At 40.1% G+C, this 21,444-nt stretch overlaps 1 long non-coding RNA gene across 1 annotated transcript; it reads left to right on the forward strand.

The window, feature by feature from the left end:
• The first annotated feature begins 835 nt into the window (after positions 1 to 835).
• Positions 836 to 10,907, forward strand: LOC112448059 (uncharacterized). Its single transcript, XR_003036404.1, has 2 exons — positions 836 to 1,401; positions 8,779 to 10,907. It is a non-coding gene; the product is annotated as an uncharacterized lncRNA (long non-coding RNA).
• Positions 10,908 to 21,444: the final 10,537 nt, after the last annotated feature.

Here is a 21,444-nt window from a genome sequence, read left to right on the forward strand (position 1 = left end):
CAAGAGGCTTTTTTGTTCCTCTTCACTTTCTGCCATAAGGGTGGTGTCATCTGCATATCTGAGGTTATTGATATTTCTCCCAGCAATCTTGATTCCAGTTTGTGTTTCTTCCAGTCCAGGGTTTCTCATGATGTACTCTGTATATAAGTTAAATAAACAGGGTGACAATATAGAGCCTTGACATACTCCTTTTCCTGTTTGGAACCAGTCTGTTGTTCCATGTCCAGTTCTAACTGTTGCTTCCTGACCTGTATACGGATTTCTCAAGAGGCAGGTCAGGTGGTCTGGTATTCCCATCTCTTTCAGAATTTTCCATAGTTGATTGTGATCCACACAGTCAAAGGCTTTGGCATAGTCAATAAAGCAGAAATAGATGTTTTTCTGGAACTCTCTTGCTTTTTCCATGATCCAGCGGATGTTGGCAATTTGATCTCTGGTTCCTCTGCCTTTTCTAAAACCAGCTTGAACATCAGGAAGTTCACGGTTCACATATTGCTGAAGCCTGGCTTGGAGAATTTTGAGCATGACTTTACTATATAGGTATATACAGTATATATACACACACGTATGTAACTCTCTATATAGAGTATGTTAATGATATATATATATATATATATATATACATACATATGCTATACAGTATGTATATACACATATACATACTGTATAGCACAGGGAATTCTACTCAGTGCTCTGTGGTGACCTAAATCATAAGGAAATATAAAAACGAATCTGTATATATGTCAGGGAACATTTAACAGGAGGATTCCTGCATGCTGTTTTCTATTTCTCAAGGATTCTCTGTTCCTTATCCATATCTATTCCAAGAATGAGTAAAACTGCATGCTGTTCTCAGGACTGAAGTCATGGGATGAGACATGCAGTGACTCTTTCAGCGTCAGAGACCTTGTATGTATTAGACTATCCATATTGTGGCTATTGATAAAATTTCATCCTGTGTAATCATCTTACTAAAGACAAATAAACCTGCATTTCTGCTAATAAAGCACCTTTGCTCCATCAGAGCTTGGGTCCCCGTGTCTTTCTTTCTTTCTCTCTCTCTCTCTCCTTGGCTAATTCTCTGGAGCACATAAACCCATCGTGCTCACTCTCCTGCCCGGGCTTCTAAGACTCTCTTGAGAAGGCACCCTGTGCCTTAACCCCCCACTCAAGAGGGTGCCCAGTGCCTTCGTGAGAGATACAAGTCCTGTGTCAAGGACTTTATTGGTTATCTGCGTAAACCAGGGAGTATCAGCCTCTTTCTCTCTTTCACTTTCTTATCATTGCCTCTGGACTGCCAAGGCCTGGTCCATTAAAGGACCCTAACAAGTGGCGCCCCAGAACAGGGACACTGGTATGTATGGCATTTCGGACGGAGGGACTCGGGACCTATTGAGGTCGGTAAGTACTAAGACACGGGTTATGCTGCTAGAAAGCCCCATCATTTCTCTATTTTACTTCACCATTTGTTTAAAGCTCAGGGACTTTTGGTTCCGTGCCAATGAATAGAGGCTTGCTTTCAAACAATGGTTAAATGTAATCCTTGGCTCCCTGATAAATGCAATTTTGATTTAGAAATTTGGTACCAGGTCAAAGAAAGTGTTGAATGAGCCACCAAGCAAGGAAAAAATATTCCAATTGATTTCTGGCCATTTCAAGGTAAATTCTAGCCCTCCTAATATTCGACAACAGACAGAACACTTATTGCATGAATATGAATCAGATGATGAAACTTTACAAAAGGCCCAATTATAACAACATAAAATATTTCAAAATTTTCTTGCGAGCCCTGCCCCGGCTGCTCTAAATGCTCCTCCTCTGCCAACAGGTGCAACTCCAAAAGTCTCTCCTTTGTTGGAACCTAATGAAAGTTATGCTAAAATTTTTGCTAGATTAGAAAACTATTTCCCATACTGTAATTGCAGAAGAAACCAAGAAACAGCTAGAGAAATTACTTGTTTATGAGAATGCAAATCAGGAATGTCAAAAAGCTATCGCTGCAATTTTTGAGACTGGGACTATTACTGATTATTTGAAGGCTTATCACAATCTAGGATCAGAAACTCAAAAGATGCAAATGCTAGCTGAAACAATGGCTACTACTTTAAAAAGGGAAATGAAGGATGCTCTACATGAAGAGATAAAAACCATTTAAAAGGGGACTGCCCTAAGAAGGCTAATAAAAAACCTCCAAGAGTTCGCCCTCGCTGCCATAGAGGAATGCATTGGGCCAAAGGTTATAAATCTAAATTTGATACTAAAGGAAAACCTATTCCAAGAAACTCCAAACAGGGGACCCCCCAGGTCCCCTACAACAAAAACCAGGGGCAAATTCTATCTTTTCCCTCAAACCCTCAACATCCGGCAGTGCTGCCGTCAATATACCAGCCCTAAATGATTTTTTCCTTTACCCTGAAGCAGTCCCTTCTAGAGTACCTACTGGACTTTTTAGACCCCTGCCCCAACAAACCTTCAGTCTTTCATTGGCTGATCTAGTTGGCTTCTAAAGGAATTATTGTTCACCCTGGAATAATTGATTCAAACTATAAAGGAGAGATTCAAATTATGATGTCATCTCAGATTCTATGGCAATTCAAAAAAGGGGACAAAAATTGCTCAATTACTTCTCTTGCCTTACATTTCTATTAACTCCTCTAATAATGTACGGACAAATGGGTTTGGCAGTACAGATCAAAAACAATCCTTATGGACATCATCGGTATCTGAATATGCCGGACCAAATATAAATATCAAAATTAATCATAAAAGATTTCCTAGTCTCCTCGACACTGGATCTAATATTACTATTATTTCCAAACACTTATGGCCCAAATCCTGGCCTATACAAAAAGTCTCTTGCCAGATTGCAGGAATTTCTCAAACCAAAGTACAAGAAATTTATCAAAATGTTTAGATCTACCCATATGAAAGACCAAAAGACCAGCCTGCAACATTAAGACCTTATGTGATAGATGCACCCCTTAATCTAATAGAAAGGGACTTACTTATGCAATGGCAAACTCAGATATACATCCCACATTTTTCCTAAGGGCCACTGCTCATTTAACAAACAAAACAATTATTAAAATAACTTGGAAGAATGACGAGCCTATTTGGACAGAGCAATGGCCCTTTGCTGCTACTGCTAAGTCACTCCAGTCGTGTCCGACTCTGTGCGACCCCATAGACGGCAGCCCACCAGGCTTCCCCAGTCCCTGGGATTCTCCAAGCAAGAACACTGGAGTGGGTTGCCATTTCCTTCTCCAATGCATGAAAGTGAAAAGTGAAAGTGAAGTCACTCAGTCATGTCCGACTCTAGTGACTCCATGGACTGCAGCCTACCAGGCTCCTCCGTCCATGGGATTTTCTAGGCAAAAGTACTGGAGTGGGGTGCCATTGCCTTCTCCTTACGAAAGATAAATTTCAGGCTACTAAAGAACTTATAGACACACAATTAGAATTAAAACATATTGAGGAATCTTTCTCTCCTTAGAACTTTCCTATTTTTATTATAAAAAAGAAATCTGACAAATGGTATCTCTTAACAGACCTTAGAAGAGTTAATGCATCTATGAAACCTATGGATACATTACAACTAGAGATCCCATCACCTATTACTATTCCTCAAAATTGGCACATTATTATTACTGATTTACAAGATTGCCTTTTTAATATACCTTTACATCCTTTAGACCAGGAGAGATTCACTTTCTCTCTCCCTTATCCTAATCATATCGGGCCTCATAAAAGATTTCAATAAGCTATATTACTTCAAAATATGCTTAACAATCCTAATATTTGTCAAAAATTTTGTAGCCAAGGCTTAACTCCAATGTGACAGCAATTCCCTCATGCATATATCATTAATAATACACTGTAACTACAAAAAGGAGAAATGATATTTTTGACACTGAATGGCCATGATATTCTTTAGACTCCAGAGAAAACTGATTAAAGTAAAATCTTTTTTGAAATTGCAAAACCAATTCTTCTTACATGTGTGGTTAAGAAAAGGTTAACTTCTTAAAATATTTTTTGGAGCTCCAATTCTGTCTGGGAAACAAAACAGGCCTAAGGAAAAAACCTAAAGTTAACTCTTACCATGTCCTTTGGATACACAACCAAAGGATACATAAACCAAAGTTTATGGGACTCCAGCCATAAACAAGTTGGTGAATAAAAATAAAAATTTTTTTAAGCGGAAAAGGTATTTCAAGCTGAAAACTATGCCTATCTATGTCTCAATGTATGTCTTTTTTTTTTTTTGGATAATATGAAGTTAATGAGCTCTATTTAAATTTAGGTTCACATGAACTGAAAAATATTCAATATTAAATATAATGTTTATTTAAATATAAATATAATTTAAATATAATTGTTTCCTAATCTAATTAAGACATGTCTTAAATCATCAACACTATGTAATACTTTTATTATGCCTAGGTTTAAGGTAAACTAAATTTGTCAACAAAAGGGTAACTTTATATATATATATATATATATATAAGATGAAAACTTTTGGATAATCTCTACTAAAAATAATGATATTTTTCATAGAATAATGTATTATTATAATCTAAAATAATCTCTTAGGATCGGGGTAGCTTAAGTTTCTGGAGTTATACTAAACTAAATTATAAAAGTTTATTAAACAGCTAGGTCATTTCCAAATAAATAATATTTTAAAACATTAATTACTGAACATTAACTTCCTCTTACAAAAAGTTTTTCTTATAGAAAAACTAAAGATATTTTAGACTATTAATAAATATATATATTATAATATATAATATGATATAATAAATATATTCACCAATCTATAAAATACTAACATATAAGACACTTCATAGTTGCTAAAGAAAAGTAAGATATATACTTTTAATAAAAGGATATAAGAAATGGCAAATAAAATGATGAATACAAAAATACAAAAAGGGTTTAACAAATGAAAGAAAATTTTATGACAAATGGATTTAACTCATTACCCTGAACTTACTTCCTCTTCCTTCTTACATGTCTTGATTAATACAAATTCTTCTTTTATATGGGCCATGCCTCTCCAAGGTAAAACTACACAACATGTTATAACCTACCTATCAACTTATTTTGCAATAATGAGAACACCTAATTCTATAGGTTCGTGACATTGTACAGGAGACTGGGATCAAGACTATCCCCATGGAAAAGAAATGCAAAAAAGCAAAATGGCTGTCTGGGGAGGCCTTACAAATAGCTGTGAAAAGAAGAGAAGCAAAAAGCAAAGGAGAAAAGGAAAGATATAAGCATCTGAATGCAGAGTTCCAAAGAATAGCAAGGAGAGATAAGAAAGGCTTCCTCAGCAATCAGTGCAAAGAAATAGAGGAAAACAACAGAATGGGAAAGACTAGAGATCTCTTTAAGAAAATAAGAGATACCAAGGCAACATTTCATGCAAAGATGGGCTCGATAAAGGACAGAAATGGTATGGACCTAACAGAAGCAGATGATATTAAGAAGAGGTGGCAAGAATACACAGAAAAACTGTACAAAAAAGATCTTCACGACCCAGATAATCATGATGGTGTGATCACTGACCTAGAGCCAGACATCCTGGAATGGGAAGTCAAGTGGGCCTTAGAAAACATCAGTATGAACAAAGCTAGTGGAGGTGATGGAATTCCAGTGGAGCTATTTCAAATGCTGAAAGATAATGCTGTGAAAGTGCTGCACTCAATATGCCAGAAAATTTGGAAAACTTAGCAGTTGCCACAGGACTGGAAAAAGTCAGTTTTCATTCCAATCCCAAAGAAAGGCAATGCCAAAGAATGCTCAAACTACCGCACAATTGCACTCATCTCACATGTTAGTAAAGTAATGCTCAAAATCTCCAAGCCAGGCTTCAGCAATATGTGAACCGTGAACTTCCTGATGTTCAAGCTGGCGTTAGAAAAGGCAGAGGAACCAGAGATCAAATTGCCAACATCCGCTGGATCATGGAAAAAGCAAGAGAGTTCCAGAAAAACATCTATTTCTGCTTTATTGACTATGACAAAGCCTTTGACTGTGTGGATCACAATAAACTGGAAAATTCTGAAAGAGATGGGAATACCAGACCACCTGACCTGCCTCTTGAGAAATCTGTATGCAGGTCAGGAAGCAACAGTTAGAACTGGACATGGAACAATAGACTGTTTCCAAATAGGAAAAGGAGTACGTCATGGCTGTATATTGTCACCCTGCTTATTTAACTTCTATGCAGAGTACATCATTAGTAATGCTGGACTGGAAGAAACACAAGCTGGAATCAAGATTGCTGGGAGAAATATCAATAACCTCAGATATGCAGATGACACCACCCTTATGGCAGAAAGTGAAGAGGAACAAAAAAGCCTCTTGATGAAGGTGAAAGAGGAGAGTGAAAAAGTTGGCTTAAAACTCAACATTCAGAAAACGAAGATCATGGCATCTGGTCCCACCACTTCATGGGAAATAGATGGGGAAACAGTGGAAACAGTGTCAGACTTTATTTTTCTGGGTTCCAAAATCACTGCAGATGGTGATTGCAGCCATGAAATTAAAAGACGCTTACTCCTTGGAAGGAAAGTTATGACCAACCTAGATAGCATATTCAAAAGCAGAGACATTACTTTGCCAACAAAGGTCCATCTAGTCAAGGCTATGGTTTTTCCGGTGGTCATGTATGAATGTGAGAGTTGGACTGTGAAGAAAGCTGAGAGCCGAAGAATTGATGCTTTTGAAGTGTGGTGTAGGAAAAGACTCTTGAGAGTCACTTGGAATGCAAGGAGATCCAACCAGTCCATTCTGAAAGAGATCAGCCCTGGGATTTCTTTGGAAGGAATGATTCTAAAGCTGAAACTCCAGTCCTTTGGCCACCTCATGCAAGAGTTGGCTCATTGGAAAAGACTCTGATGCTGGGAGGGATTGGGGGCAGGAGGAGAAGGGGACGACAGAGCATGAGATGGCTGGATGGCATCACTGACTAGATGGACGTGAGTCTGAGTGAACTCTGGGAGTTGGTGATGGACAGGGAGGCCTGGCGTGCTGCGATTCATGGGGTCACAAAGAGTCGGACATGACTGAGCGACTGAACTGAACTGAACTGAACTGAACTTAACTGACTGAATTCTATGAAAACAGACAATGGCCCTGCCTATATTTCTAAGCAAATTGAAACAATTTTTACATTCATCCTCTATTAAACAGATAACAAACATTCCTTATAATCCACAAACACAAGACATAATTAAACAAACACATTACACACTGTAACTGCAAATAAAAAATTAAATAAGAGGATATACACAGGAACACTTTTATCTTCCTTATCCAGAACAGACTTTACTACATTCTAATGCAGTATAGTCTTTAAGCCTATAACTATTATTAATATAGCTTTATTTCTGTTTCCAATCTGTGAGATTCTTAAAACAAAATAACATCAACTTCAATGCCTGTTTCACAATACAAAACAAAAACAACATAAAAAAGACACCAGTTGCCAAATAAGTTATTTGTTCCTAAGAATATCAAAAGTGCAAAATATTCACCTTCTTTTCAGGTCTGTCTTGAAAATATAATCATCTCCCTTGACACACTGAACAGAGAGATTCAACAGCTACCAGGCTGCATTTCTTTTCCAAGAACAAGGTCAAATATATTTAGATATGAGCAACATTTCATTTATCAAGTTGTTCTGCATCAACTTTTCAATAATTTCACTTAGGAAAAAATATTTGAGTGTTTGCTCCTAATCTTTTGCCCCAAATAACACAAACCACTTAAAACACAGTCAGATTCCATTTCTCTTTATATCAGAAAAATGTATATACTGAGTGAAGAGAAAATCAATCCATTAATTCAAAACCACAGCCAAATACCAGTCCCAAACAGATTTCTAGATGATTTTTTTTTTTTATTTTGGACTGAAATATTTCCTAAGTGGACTTCCCTGGTGGCTTAGATGATAAAGCATCTGCCTACAATGCGGGAGACCCAGGTTCGATCCCTGGGTTGGGAAGATCCTCTGGAGAAGGAAATGGCAACCCATTCCAGTACTCTTGCCTGGATAATCCCATGGACGGAGGAGGGTTGTAGGTTACAGTCCATGGGGTCGCAAAGAGTCGGACACGACTGAGCGACTTCACTTCACTTCACTGTTTCCTATGAATGTTTTCATCATTATCACTTTCCTTTCTTTCTATAACTATTGTTAATATAGCTTTATTTGTTTTAAGTTTTTTAAACTTACCACAAGGAAATATTTTGACTAAAGCAGAAAAACATTATGAAACATTAAAGGACACCTCCCTTCCTTTGACCATTTGATATCAAGATGGATTAACTAATCAATAGAAATCTAAAAAACTAATCTCACAGGGAAAGGGGTATGCTTCTATTTCTCCAGATGGATCCAACGAACTCATATGACTTCCTCTTCAGAAGATTCAACCTAAGGGGGCCCCCAACATTCAAACTAGAGACAAAACAACAAAAACCCCAGGAAGAAGAAATTCCAATACAAGCCATGGCAGCTTTAAAAATTTCCAAAAAACGCCATACTTGGCATCACCGACCTTATGATCTCCCTACTTGGGGACAGATAAAAACCCTTACTAATCAAGCTGAAAATGTGATTTCTCAACAGGGACTGCCTTGGAATCCTGAAAATATTTTTCTTCACTATGGTTGCTTTGCTTGCTTTTGCTTCCCCCATGCAGGCTGACTTGATTGATCACACTTAATGGGTTTATGCACCTAACTCCCTCTTTTTTATTGTAGGTTATAGAATGGACAGATATAGGACCAATCATATCCACTAATAACTCAACACATATGCCCCCTCCTTGGAGCTTGGAGGGGCCCTTTCATCATGAGAAAGTAGGAAAACTAAGATTTCTCTAGGCTATGAAATCCTACCCTTATGCATGGGCTCAACAAAATTATATATTAGTGTGAATCAACAAACTTGGGCTTTCATCCTGCCTCCAAAAGAAGACTTTCGGACACTGCTTGGATTATTTACTGCTCTTTCTTTGTCCATGAACCATGTTTATACTACCGAAACTTTAGGGAAAGAATTAAGGAAAGACCAAAGAACACTATGCAAAGGGTTTGCTAATAAGAACTTTAAATATATTCCTATTCATTGGGACAAATGTCAGGCCAAATCAGGAAAATTAATGTTAATGCTAATCATACAATTGACTATTAGGGGCCCAATGGTATGTGGTTATCTAACTGCTCAGATGATATTAACAGCCTGTGTGTGATTATGTTACTCAAGTGGCATAGAAGGTTACTAAGACTACAATGGAGCATTACCATGACAGAGGACCTCTTGGATGGCTTGACGGTGGAATGGACCCCCCTCGTCCTCGAATCGTCCTTGATAAACAAATTGGGCCTGAACAATGGGACATCTGGAAACTTGCTGCAAGCATTGAGGAACTTGGGACTTGGACTGGACGTTTCACAGGGACCAGTCATAGCCATGGCCATTATTTCTTTTGCTATGATCAATCATATTTTGTACAAGCCTGTGTTCCACTTCCTTTTGTTGTAGCTATAGGAAATTTACAATTCAATAAGACTTTACATTCTGTAACTTGCATAAATTGTAAATTATATACTTGTCTTAACTCCTCTATTTACTTGAGAAATGACTCCCTTTGGATTCTTCGATCTCGACATAATCTGTGGTTACCAATAAATCTCCAGTGGCCCTGGGAAGAAGGTCCCATGGCTGGACTTGCTTCCCGGTTACTTACTAAATTGCTCCGGTGATCTAAACGATTTATTGGATGGCTGAGTTTTGGCATTTTGGGATTAATAGCTATCTGCACCACTGCTGCTGTCACTGGTGTTGCTTTACAAACTTCAATTCAAACACATAATTTTATTCAAAATTGGACTAAAGATGCCCATACTATGTGGGCCACTCAGGCTCAGATAGATGAGAATATTCAAGAGAAAATACAGGAACTAAAAACAGCCATCAAATGGGTTGGAGATCAATTAACAGATGTACAAAAACAGGTAATGCTAAAATGTGATTGGAATTCTACTCAATTTTGTGTTACTCCTGTTCATTTCAATAATAGTGCCTAAATATGCATAATAATGCCTCTCTGAATGTACAATTATTACAAAAAGAAATATTTGAAACATTTTCTAATAATCTTCCCTCTTCCACTAATTTGAAAACTTTAGCTGAACAACTAGCTGATCAATTATCTGAGTTAGATCAACACGGATGGTTTCAAAGCATTACTCACAGCATTGGGTCTAAAACTGTAATTTTGGTGATTGTCTTAACAATTATATTTGTCATCTACCATTGCCTTCATGCAAAGATTGTTAAACTAAACAAACTCTAATGGTCAGAACTCTTTTTACGTATATTATAAATAAATAAGGGGGAATTGTCGGGGAGTGTTTAACAGGAGGATTCCTACGTGCTGTTTCTCACAAGTCCTTTGTTTCTTTCTAAGCAGAACAGTAGGCTGCTCCCAGGAACTGAGGTCATTGTGTGAGCCAGGCTTGAATCTCCTTTAGTAAACATTCTCTTTACGACAAACTCAATTAATCAAGACCCTTTTTACAAATATAAAAAGTAAGGGGGAATTGTCAGGGAACATTTAACAGGAGGATTCCTGCATCCTGTTTTCTACTTCTCAAGGATTCTCTGTTCCTTATCAGTTCCTATTCCAAGAATGACTAAAGCTACATGCAGTTCTCAGGACTGAAGTCATGGGATGAGATATACAGTGACTCTTTCCAGCGTCAGAGACCTTGTATGTATTAGACTATCCATATTGTGGCTATTGACAAAATTTCATCCTGTGTTATCATCTTACTAAAGATATATAAGCCTGCATTTCTGCTAATAAAGCACCTTTGCTCCATCAGAGCCTGTGTCTTTCTTTCTTTCTCTCTCTCTCCTCGGCTAATTCTCTGGAGCACAGAAACCTGTCTTGTTCACTCTCCTGCCAGGGCTTCTAAGACTCTCATGAGAAGGTGCCCCGTGCCTTCATTTCCCCCTTGAGAGGGTGCCTGGTGCCTTCTGAGAGACGCAAGTCCTGTGTCAAGGACTTTATTGGTTCTCTGCGTAAACCAGGGAGTATCAGCCTCTTTCTCTCTTTCACGTTCTTATCATCGCTTCCGGACCACCAGGTCCCGGTCCACTAAAGGACCCCAACATATATGAATACCTATGGGCTTCATGGTGGCTCAGTGGATAAAGAATCTGCCTGCAATGGAGGGGACACTGGTTCAATCCCCAGGTCAGGAAGATCCCCTGGTGGAGGGCATGGCAACCCACTCCAGTATTCTTGCCTAGAGAATTCCCATGGACAGAAGGAGCCTGGAGGGCTACAGTCGATAGGATTGCAAAGAGTCGGACATGACTGAAGTGACCAAGCGTGCATGCCTGTATATCTATAGCTGATTCAATTTGCTGTAGAGCATAAATACAACATTGTAAAGCAACTATATTAAAAAAAAATCCAGGGGTTGGATAATGGACTTTTGGTGTCTGTAACTCAGGGACATGGTGCTCACCTGAGGGAAAGGACTCTATACAGGTGTCCAATCAAACAAGCCACCATGTTAGAAGGTAGCAATTGCATTCACAATGGGAGGGGGAATGAAATCTTGAAAAAGATCATAGCACTTGGCATCTGATGTGCTTTTCTTCTAGTTGAGATACACCTTGGTTTTACTTGGAGGAGGGAAGGGATATGTGTGCAGTAAAAGTGAGGTGAACAAAATTTGGAGTTCTAGCAACTACTAATAGTTTTTACAAAATGGTTTCAACCTTATTATTTTTCTTAAAGAGAAAATTATACTCCTCAAGTTTGGTCTTATTAGAGTCAAATTGTATGCTTTCAAATGTACATTTCTAGTTATAATAATTGTACATTTTTAGCAAACAAGGAGCTTGATGATTCATACTAATAGGGATGTGTTTGAAGATCTGAAAGATTGAATAATTGTTCTTGATAAAAATACAAATACCCTGTGAGTCTTGCTGTGACCCTCAGGAGCTGTGAGCGAATCAAGTAAGCACAGAGTTACCGAAGGCTCAGAGCAAAGCCCTCAGAGAATTTGAAACTAAAAGTTGAAAATAAGGCTTAACCACCCAGGATTAAATGACAGACAAATGGAAGCCAAAGCTCTCCACGCCTGCTGCTTAGAAACAGAAAACAAGCAGAACCTGGGTGATTTCCAGGTGAATCATAAAGACCGTGGTGTTAAAAGGAGCAGAGGGGTAGGGAGTAATGTAGAAGTCCTCTCTGCCTTTGACTCTAAGTTACTTTGACCTCTTTCCATATCCATTAAAACAGGAACATAGCATATGATCCAACAGTTGTACTCCTTGGTATTTACCCAAATGAATTGAAAACTTAAGTCTATGCAAAAACTTATACACAGTGCTTCCCTGGTGGCTCAGTGGTAAAGAATCTGCCTGCCAATGCAGGAGACACAGTTTCAATCCTGGGTCCGGGAAAATCCCACAAGATGTGGGGCAACTAAGTCCATGTGCCACAACTATTGAGCCTGTGCTGCTCTAGAACCTGGGAGTTGCAACTGCTGAGCCCACATGCCACAACTACTGAAGCCCGCCACCCTAGAGCCTGTGCTCCACACTAAGAAAAGCCACCATAATGAGAAGGCCATGCACCTCAACAAGAGAAAAACCTGCACAGCAGCGAAGACCCAGAACAGACAAAAACAAAAACAAACCCTCCCACCAAAACAAAAAAAACACTTATACATAGATGTTGATAGCAGCTTTATTCATTGCCAAGTCTTGGAAGCAATCAAGATGTCCCTCAGTAGGTGAATAAATAAACAAACTGTGGTACACCCAACCAGTGGAATATTATTCACTGATAAAAAGAAATGTGCTATCCGGCCATGGAAAGACATGCTGCTGCTAAGTTGCTTCAGTCGTGTCCGACTCTGTGCAACCCATAGACAGCAGCCCACCAGGCTTTCCTGTCCCTGGGATTCTCCAGGCAAGAACAATGGAGTGGGTTGCCAGTTCCTTCTCCAATACATGAAAGTGAAAAGTGAAAGTGAAGTTGCTCAGTCGTGTCCGACTCTTAGCGACCCCATGGACTGCAGCCCAACAGGCTCCTCCGTCCATGGGATTTTCGAGGCAAGAGTACTGGAGTGGGGTGCCATTGCCTTCTCCGATGGAAAGACATAGAGGACCCTTAAATGGATGTTAATAGGTGAAAGAAGCCAATATTAAAAGGCTGTATAGTGTATGATTCAAACTATATGGCAATTTTCAAAAAGGCAGAATATAGAGACAGTAAAGAGATTGGTAGCTATCAGAGTTTGAGGGACAAGGATTGGTATTAATTAATAGGCAGAGCACAGGAATTTTAGGGTGGTGAAACTAATTGGAAAATCTGTTGGGCTGACTTCCAGGTTTGCATTTATAAGGTACATATTGAAATCTCTGAAAACTCAGCTACAGTGATAGAAGACCCATGTTACCTGAAACAAGCCATATCTGTAGTCTGTGTTCGATAGTCTTCCAATCAGGCTCTGATGTGGATGGAGAAGATCAATCTGACCAGCCCAGGAGTTCTGGTTTCCTGCATCAGAGCGCATTTCATCTGAGTGAATGCTTTGGGGAGGAGTTTCCCTGCCTCTTTTCTGTTTTTCCCTAGTCTCTTATTATTTTTCCAGCTTTTATACAGATTTTTCAGGCCATTAAGCAAGGTTCAACCTCTTCCTCTTCCAAATTCCAGCAGTACACTTTTATGTTGTCTCCAGCCATTTAAAAGGCAGAGCTAAGCACTATGAAGATTCCTATGGGAATCCACTCTCATCAGTCAATGACAGTTTGAGACTTGGAGTTTGAGTATCTGTTTACACTGTGGTGTGGACTCCACCCAAAGTTCTAAGCTCAAAGGGCAGAAATCCCAGAATCCCAGAAATCATGGTACCTAAGACTTCATGGCTCTAAACATTTTATGTTATAGATAAGACAAAGAATTTGAAACTTACAGTTGTTAAAATAACACAGATAAGATTTGAAAATGGAAAGCAGTTTCCAAAAGTGATACAGGTTTCATTGGCATATTTTTGTATTAATAGCTCAAAATTAAAACACAGTTGAGTCTCACAGGAAAATATCCATAGCCAACAGTTGTTTTCCAGGAAAATTAAACTTTGGGAATTAGAAAGCTTTGTAATGTATTTCCTGAAACTTTAGGAATCAGATGGAAAACCCTAAAGAAGTCTTGCAGAAGTTGCTAAGTGATTTGTGTTGGTTTATAGGACATGACCCTGGCTTCTCCGAGCTTGAGTCTGGGCGGAATGTTCGAGGAGTGGGTAACAGTCACGGGGCGTCAGAACTCCCATAAGCCTCAAGTCCTGGGAATCAGTGGCCACATGTGGTCAGTGGCTCCCATACTGGATAGTGTAGATAAAGAACGTTTTCATCATCATAGAGAGTTTTACTGGATGGTGCTGCTTTATAGGAGGGGTTGGCAAATGTTTCCAATAAAAGACCTGGCAGTATATGTATCTTAGGCTTTGCAGGTTGAGACCAAATCGAAGTGACTGTGTGTCTCTGTGGCAATGACTCAACTGCTCAGAAGCAGCCGCAGATGCTGTGTAAACAAGTGGGTGTGGCTGTGTTCCATTAAGACTCATTGCACAAATAGACACTGGGCCTATTTGCTAAGCCCTGGTTTATGGAGTTGGCTTCTGCAGTACTTGTGGCGTCAGCATAAACCATCCTGATCTGTCTAATGCTTCTGTCTCCAGTGGGTGGTCAACAAAATGTACCTTTGACATCATTCCAGCAATTTCACACAAACATTATCTACATGCACTAAAAACAAATGTAAAGAATTAGAGCTTAAAGTTTCTTTTGGGGAGGGGGGATTAAAAATACCCCCGCTTCAGCCCAGTTCTCTAATTTTATCAGTGTGTAAATTCTTCATCTCTGGTTCTTTCCTCAAGCCTTAACGTCATCTTCATGATGAACTAAGCGTCCAGTTGAACATGATGAGATCTTACAACTGGCACAAGGGATCATTAGTATAAATATCACCCATGATCCGATTTAGACTAATCTTATTTCTTTTGTCTGCTGTACTCTGTGCAGGGCTGCTAACAGACCTCCCAGAGTGCTGAACTGGAAGTCAGAGAGGGTAAACATTAACTAGCTTTGTGACCTTGGGCAAAAATGCACATGATCAAGTTTGTGGTTTCTGATTTTTACCTTCTAGCACTTAAAATCTCTGTCAGAGACCTTTCGCAATAATCTAGTTGTCCAAAGCCTCCCCCTGCATCTGTACTCTTTTTACTAGATGATGTCGCCCTCTTCTGGATGCCTTCTGTATCTGCACCATGGTTTCTTTCCAGTGCACCCTTTGCCTTGTTGCCACTTGCTCAGGCTGAACTCCTTTGTATTCTCATGTCATGAGCCGCAGTATTTCATTCATGATTAATAAGACATAAGTGAAGAGACAGAATTTAAATAGTCCCTTCACTTGTTATATTACTATAATAAAAAAGCTACACTGTAGTCTAGATTTACAGTTTACAGAAGCCCTTAGACAGCCTTCCAAAAATCTCCAACAAATACCATATACTGCTTTCAAATAAATAATTACACTGTGAGAAATTTTTTTAAAAAGGCATAAGCAGTACATATCAACTTCAGGGCGGAGGTTGCTCCTGGGGAGGGAGAGAGGTAAGTGGTATTCTGAAGAGGCATATGTGCTGTCTTTTCAGTCATGTCCAACTCTTTGCAACCCTATGCATGGTAGCCCACCAGGCTCCTCTGTCCATGGGATTTTCCCGGCAAGAATACAGGAGTGCATTGCCATGCCCGCTTTCAGGGAATCTTCCCGACCCAGGGATTAAGCCCACATCTCCTGTGTCTCCTGCAGGTGAATTCTTCACTCGCTGAGCCACTGGGGACTGAAGAAGGGACTTTGTTAAATTTTATTTATTGAATAGAAAGATCTGAGGACAGAATTGGAGGACAGTATGACAAAATATTTAGTAGCAGCTGGGATTGGTGGAGGTAGACCTCACAGGATACTTTTATGTTTTCACACTACTTTTTTTTCATGTGTGTGTGTAAATCTCCTTGTCCTACCCCTGGATAGTATTTTGGGCAGATCCCAGAGTTTTTGCTGTCACTTTTAGGCATTAAAAGTTGAATACCAGAAGAGGGGCTCAAGAGGGAGGGGATATATGTGTAGATATAGGTGATTCACTTTGTTGTACAGCAGAAACTAACACAACATTGTGAAACAACTATTGATCTGTTAGTCTCTCAGTTGTGTCCGAGTCTTTGCGACCCCATGGACTGTAGCCTGCCAGTCCCCTCTGTCCATGGAATTCTCCAGGCAAGAATACTGGAGTGGGTTGCCATTACCTTCTCCAGGGGATCTTCCTGACCCAGGGATTGAACCCGGGTCTCCTACATTGCAGGCAGACTCTTTACAGTCAGATCCACCACTATACTCCAATAATAAAATTAAAAATTTTAATACCTTTAAAAGTTTTCAAAAAGCTCAATCTGATTTAAACAGAAGCTTTAACATGTCCTTCAAGCATCCCCCTGCCATGTCTGGTGCCTGGACCTACAGGCTCAGCATCTCTCTTGCTGTCTCCTGTTCCTTGAGCACCAGCACAGCTGCACACACACATGCGTGCACACACTCTTACACACACACATGCCCATACACATGCAAAGAAGAGGCAGGAAGGAGAGGTCAAGAGAGAAAAATTGGGTCCAACTCACTCAGTTGTGGTGTGTGTGCTGATACCCACTGGTTGAGCAGATGTATACGTGATGTGGGACACATCTGGGCTATTTGGAGTATCCTCCTCATCAGGGAACCTCCCGCCACGTGCTGTCCTCTGTTCGTCTTTCTGGTAGTTCTCCTGGCCCAGGGCCTTTCTGCTGGGGTCCCACTGTCTTTCACGGGTCCCTTCTGGCCAGGGGAAACACACTGCCTGGTGTCAGCTGCTCTCAGCAAGGTCTCCTCCCCTCCCTTGGCCACTGGGTGGTCACTGGGGTAGCACATACTCTTACCTTAACTTGCTGATGTGTCCCCTGGACTCCTGGGGCTCAGGCAAGCTCTCTGTGCAAGTTGGATCTGCCCACCCTTGGTGTGAATCCCGGGGAAGCTCAGTCCTCTGACATCTCTCTGGCCAGAGCTCTTCTCTGCCGATCTTAGGGAGCTTTAGCTCTTCCTTTCATAGCCTGGAGGTTGATGGACTTAAATGGCAGAATATATTTTGGGATGCCCTCAGTCAGTCCTGCATCAATGACCTTGTGCCTCTTTTTAGAAAAGGTGACACATAGTATTCTGTGTTCCCAGCTGAAGTCCAGAGCCCCATTTGAACACATCTGTTTACTCAGTCACTTCTTGGCCAGGTGCTTGAGCTCTTGCAAGCACCCAGATCCAAGCAGCAGATCTCTGTCTACAATCCTGTATCTATAATTTCCAGCTATAGGCACATGAGTTCCATGCTATTCAGGGCTATTGTCACACCATTCCACCTTTTATTGGATTGGCCTAAAAGTTCGTTCATATTTTTCTGCAAGATGTTATGGAAAAACCCAAATGGCGTTTTTGGCCAATCCAGTATCAGTCTGGGCCCTTTTGTCTTAACTTATTTATTTTTAACTGGAGAATGATTACTTCCCAATATTGTGTTGGTTTCTGCCGTATATCAATGTGACTCAGCCACTGTTGTTGTTCAGTTGCTCAGTTGTGTCCAACTCTGTGATCCCATGGACTGCAGCACGCCAGGCTTCCCTGTCCTTCACCATCTCCCAAGGCTTGCTCAAACTCATGTCCATCGAGTTGGTGATGTCATCCAACCATCTCATCCTCTGTCATCTCCTTCTTTGCCTGCCTTCAATCTTTCCCAGTATAAGGGTCTTTTCTAATGAGTCAGGTCTTCACATTAGGTGGCCAGAGTATCGGAGCTTTGGCTTCAGCATCAGTCCTTCCAATGAATATTCAGGACTGATTTCCTTTAGGATGGACTGGTTGGATCTCCTTGTAGCCCAAGGGACTCTCAAGAGTCTTATCCAACACCACAATTCAAAAGTATCAATTCTTCAGCACTCAGCCTTTTTTATGGTCCAACTCTCACATCCATACATGACTACTGGAAAAACCATAGCTTTGACTGTATGGACCTTTGTCAGCAAAGTAATGTCTCTGCTTTTTAATACGCTGAATAGGTTTGTTGTAGCTTTTCTTCCAAGGAGCAAGCATCTTTTAATTTCATGGCTTCAGTCACCATTAGCAGTGATTTTGGAGCCCAAGAAAATAAAGTCTGTGACTGTTTCCATTGTTTCCCCATCTATTTTCCATGAAATTGTGGGGCTGGATGCCTTGATCTTCATTTTTTGAATGTTAAGTTTTAAGCCAGCTTTTTCACTCTCCTCTTTCACATTCATCAAGAGGCTCTTCTGTTCCTCTTTGCTTTCTGCCATAAGGGTGGTGTCATCTGCATATCTGAGGTTATTGATATTTCTTCCAGCAGTCTTGATTCCAGCTTGTGCTTCATCCAGCCTGGCATTTCGTGTGATGTACTCTGCATATAAGTTAAATAAGCAGGGTGACAATATACAGCCTTGACATACTTCTTTCTCAGTTTTGAACCAGTCCATTGTTCCATGTCTGGTTCTAACTGTTGCTTCTTGACCTGAATACAGGTTTCTCAAGAGGCAGGTAAGGTGGTTTGGTATTCCCAACTCTTGAAGAATTTTCCACAGTTTGTTGTAATCCACACAGTCAAAGGCTTTAGCATAGTCAGTGAAGCAGAAGTAGATGTTTTTCTCGAATTCTCTTTCTTTTTCTATGATCCAATGGATGTTGGCAATTTGATCTCTGGCTCCTCTGCCTTTTCTAAATCCAGCTTGAACATCTGGAAGTCCTCTGTTCATGTACTGTTGAAGCCTAGTTTGGAGAATTTTGAGCATTACTTTGCTAGCATGTGAAATGAGTGCAGTTGTGCAGTAGTTTGAACATTCTTTGGCATTGTCTTTCTTTGGAATTGGAATGAAAACTGACCGTTTCCAGTCCTGTGGTCACTGCTGTTTTCCAAATTTACTGGCATATTGAGTGAAGCACTTTCACAGCATCATCTTTTAGGATCTGAAATAGGTGGAAGTAGGAAGTCAAGGGATACGTAAAGTAACAGGCAAGTTTCCATCACCTTCACTAGCTTTGTTCATTGTGATGCTTTCTAAGGCCCACTTGACTTTAGACTCCAGGATGTCTGGCTCTAGGTGAGTGATCACACCATCGTGGTTATCTGAGTCATGCAGATCTTTTTTGTATAGTTTTTCTGTGTATTCTTACCATCTCTTCTTAATATCTTCTGCTTCTCTTAGGTCCATACCATTTCTGTCCTTTATTGAGCCCATCTTTGCATGAAATGTTCCCTTGGTGTCTCTAATTTTCTTGAAGAGATCTCTAGTCTTCCCCATTCTATTGTTTTCCTCTATTTCTTTTCATTGATCACTGACGAAGGCTTTCTTATCTCTCCTTGCTATTCTTTGGAACTCTGCATTCTGATGGGTATGTCTTTCCTTTTCTTCTTTGCCTTTAGCTTCTCTTCTTTTCTCAGCTATTTGTAAGGGCTCCTCAGAAAACCATCTGGCCTTTTTGCATTTTTTCCCCTTAGGGATTGTTTTGGTCACTGCCTCCTGTACAGTGTTACAAATCCCCATCCGTAGTTCTTCAGGCACTCTGACTATCAGATCCCTTAAATCTATTTGTCACTTCCACTGTATAATCATAAGGGACTTGATTTAGGTCATACCTGAATGGTCTAGTGGTTTTCCCTACTTTCTTCAAGTCTGAATTTGGCAATAAGGAGTTCATGATTTGAGCCACAGTCAGCTCCTGGTCTTGTTTTTGCTGACTGTATAGAGCTTCTCCATCTTTGGCTGCAAAGAATATAATCAATCTGATTTTGGTATTGACCATCTGGTGATGTCCATGTGTAGACATCTTGTGTTGTTGGAAGAGGGTGTCTGCTATGACTAGTGTGTTCTCTTGGCAAAACTGTTAGCCTTTTCCCTGCTTCATTTTGTAAAGGCCAAACTTGCCTGTTACTTTAGGTATCCCTTGACTTCCTACTTTTGCATTCCAGTCCAGATGAAAAGGACATCTTTTTTTGGTGTTAGTTCCAGACGATCTTGTAGGTCTTCAGAAACTGTTCAACTTCAGCTTCTTCAGTGTTAATGGTTGGGGCATAGACTTGGATTACTGTCATATTGAATGGTTTGCCCTGAATCAGCAATAGGTATACACAGGTCCCCTCCCTCTGGAGCCTCCCTCCCACCTCCCACCCCATCCCACCCTTCTAGATTGTCACAGAGCCCTGGTTTGTGTTCCTTGAGTCATATACCAAATTCCCACTGGTTATCTATTTAACACGTGGTAGTGTATATGTTTCCATGCAATGTCTCCATTCATCCCACGTCTCCTCCCACCTGCCCCATGTTCATAAGTCTGTTCTCTATGCCTGCATCTCCACTGTTGCCTGGCAAATAGATTCATCAGTACCATCTTTCTAGATTCCATATATATGCCTTGATATATGATATTTATTTTTATCTTTTTTACTTACTTCACTCTGTATAATAGGCTCAAGATTCATCCACCTCATTAGCACTGACTCAAATGCATTCCTTTTTAAGGCTGAGTAATATTCATTTGTATATATGTACCACAGCTTCTTTATCCATTCATCTGTCGATGGACATCTAGGTTGCTTCCTTGCCCTAGCTATTGTAAATAGTGCTGCAGTGAACATTGGGGTACAAGTTATGGTATTCTCAGGGTATATGCAGTCTGGGCCTTTTTTGATGATCCCAGGTAACAGGGTTACCAATACATTTGTGAAGTCTGGTTTTTTAGGTACATGATAATTGTCATACTACTTTTTATTTTCACTGTATGGAAATACTTTAAAATATAATTTAAGAAGTTTTTCTAATCCATTACAGTCTATTCTACTCTTAATAGTAAGGAGACTGAGATCCAGAAAGGCTGAAGCCATCTGCCCTGCATCGCACACCCCCAGATCCCCAGCCTTGGCTTTGTGACCTGAAAATTTGTTATACATTTGGCCAGAACACAGAAAGAGTAGTTCTGTTTTTTTGAATTTGTATGAGTATGAGGTTAAAAATATTCTTAGTTTATTTAATAGCAAGAGACCAGCTATCATGTATTCTTAGAAGGTATTAAGTTAGGGGGTAACTTCCTGAGTATGGGAGTATTTGGACTCTTCAGTTCAGTTCAATTGCTCAGTCATGTCCAACTCTTTGTGACCCCATGGACTGCAGTACGCTAGGCTTTCCTGTCCATCACCAACTCCCGGAGCTTGCTCAAACTCATGTCCATCGAATTGGTGATGCCATCCAAC

The sequence above is a fragment of the Bos taurus genome, chromosome 9 (assembly GCF_002263795.3).
Source record: "Bos taurus isolate L1 Dominette 01449 registration number 42190680 breed Hereford chromosome 9, ARS-UCD2.0, whole genome shotgun sequence".
NCBI lineage: Eukaryota > Metazoa > Chordata > Mammalia > Artiodactyla > Bovidae > Bos > Bos taurus.